Here is a 2,620-nt window from a genome sequence, read left to right on the forward strand (position 1 = left end):
CCGAAATGAGTTTCCTCCGCCGGGTGGCGGGGCTCTCCCTTAGAGATAGGGTGAGAAGTTCTGTTATCCGGGAGGAGCTCAAAGTAAAACCGCTGCTCCTCCACATGGAGAGGAGCCAGATGAGGTGGTTCGGGCATCTGGTCAGGATGCCACCCGAATGCCGGTGTTTCGGGCACGTCCGATTGGTAGGAGGCCACGGGGAAGACCCAGGACACATTGGGAAGACTATGTCTCCCGGCTGGCCTGGGAAGGCCTCGGGATCCCCCGGGAGGAGCTGGACGAAGTGGCTGGGGAGAGGGAAGTCTGGGCCTCCCTGCTTAGGCTGCTGCCCCCGCGACCCGACCTCGGATAAGCGGAAGAAGATGAACGGATGGATGGATGTTATGGTATTGCTGTGTATTGTTTTGTTGGATTGATTAATTTAAAAAAAGAAAAAAAAATCCATCCATTCATCCATCCATTTTCTAAAAAAAATAAAAAAATAAATAAAATGAAACAAAAATAGTTTTTTAAAAATGAGAATCGATTCTGAATCGCACAAGGTGCGATTTTTCCCCCCCCACACCCCTAGTGTTAAAGTTGTTTACACGGCCACCCTCAGTGTGACCTGTATGGCTGTTGATCAACTATGCCTTGCATTCACTTATGTGTGTGTAAAGGCCGCATATATTATTTGTATGGAGAAAAAGCGGACGTGACGACCGGTTGTAGGGGACGCTAAAGGCAGTGCCTTTAAGGCACGCACACAATATTGTTGTCCGGGTGGAAATTCGGGAGAATGGTTGCCCCGGGAGATTTTCGGGAGGGGCGCTGAAATTCGGGAGTCTCCCGGGAAAATCGGGAGAGTTGGCAAGTATGCGTGCAACCCTAATTCAGACTTGTCCATACTTGCCAACCTTGATACCTCCGATTTCGGAAGGTGGGGGCGGGGGGCTGGGGGCGTGGTTAAGAGGGGAGGAGTATATTTACAGCTAGAATTCACCAAGTCAAGTATTTCATATATATATATATATATATATATATGTATTTATGTATGTATATATGTATGTATATATATATATGTATGTGTATATATATATACACATATATATATATATATATACATACATATGTATATATACATACATATATATATATATACATACATACATATATATATATATGATATATATATATATGTATGTATATATATATATATATGTATATATATATATATATGTATATATATATATATATATATGTATATATATATGTATATATATATACGTATATATATATATGTATGTATATATATATATGTATATATATATGTATATATATATATATGTATATATATATATATGTATGTATATATATATGTATATATATATATATATATGTATATATATATATGTATGTATATATATATATGTATATATATATATATGTATGTATATACATATATGTATGTATATATATATATATGTATATATATATATGTATGTATATACATATATGTATGTATGTATATATATGTATGTATATATATATATATATATATATATAAGAAATACTTGACTTTCAGTGAATCCTAGCTATAAATATATTTTTTTATTATTATATATATATATATATATATATATATATATATATATATAAAATAAATACTTGAATTTCAGCGTGCATTTATTTACACATATACACACACATAACACTCATCTACTCATTGTTGAGTTAAGGGTTGAATTGTCCATCCTTGCTCTATTCTCTGTCACTATTTTTCGAACCATGCTGATGCATTGTTGTGTGGCACGCACAAAAGTGCTGTCATCAAATGCACTAGATGGCAGTGTTGTCCTGTTTAAGAGTGTCACAACATTGCTGTTTACGGCAGACGAACTGCTTTACGGTAGACGAAAAACGTGACTGCTGTTGTTGTGTGTTGTTACCGCGCTGGGAGGACGTTAATGAAACTGCCTAACAATAAACCCACATAAAAAAACCAAGAACTCGCCCTCCATCATCCTACAGTTATAACGTCATTGGGCAGGTACGCTGTTTATATTGTGGGAAAGCGGACACAGGGAGATTTTCGGGAGAAAATTTGTCCCGGGAGGTTTTCGGGAGAGGCGCTGAATTTCGGGAGTCTCCCGGAAAATCCGGGAGGGTTGGCAAGTATGGACTTGTCAATCTTGTCAATCACGGCTGTTTGCGCCTTTATAACAACAAAGGGACTTCTTATCCTAATAGCTGGCAATGCATTGTGGGATACTTTAAGCCAAAAATCTGAAGGGCGTACACTGATCTGAGACACGTTTTCCAAAGAAATAAAAGCCTCTACTTCCCGGTCCTTATTTTTTTAAAGGTTCTGTCTGAATTCCACTCCAAAAAAAAAAAAATAGTAATAAAAAGTCCTTGATAAAAAAAAAGAAGCACAAATTCATAAATTAGCATTGTAAACAATGCATGTGATAGAAATGAGTAAGACAGGGCGCTCCACTTTGGCATGCACGTGACGTGTCCGGCACAGTGTCTGTCAGTCCATGGCTCCTCTGGTCCGGGAGAGACCGTGTGAAGACTCGGATGCTTTTTGTACACAATCAGAACACGGAATTCTCCCATGTGGAAGACGGTATAAGAA

General features: G+C 37.6%; 1 protein-coding gene across 1 annotated transcript in view; it reads right to left on the reverse strand.

Annotated features, from left to right (window-relative positions):
• Positions 1-1,656: 1,656 nt before the first annotated feature.
• Positions 1,657-2,620, reverse strand: part of ephb3a (eph receptor B3a) — a 253,578-nt gene continuing 252,614 nt past the window's right edge. The window contains exon 15 of the mRNA XM_061928803.2: positions 1,657-2,620. This exon is cut by the window's right edge and continues 645 nt beyond it. The gene's annotated coding sequence lies outside the window, so the exon portion shown is untranslated.

This window comes from Nerophis lumbriciformis, linkage group LG33 (assembly GCF_033978685.3).
Source record: "Nerophis lumbriciformis linkage group LG33, RoL_Nlum_v2.1, whole genome shotgun sequence".
Taxonomy (NCBI): Eukaryota; Metazoa; Chordata; class Actinopteri; order Syngnathiformes; family Syngnathidae; genus Nerophis; species Nerophis lumbriciformis.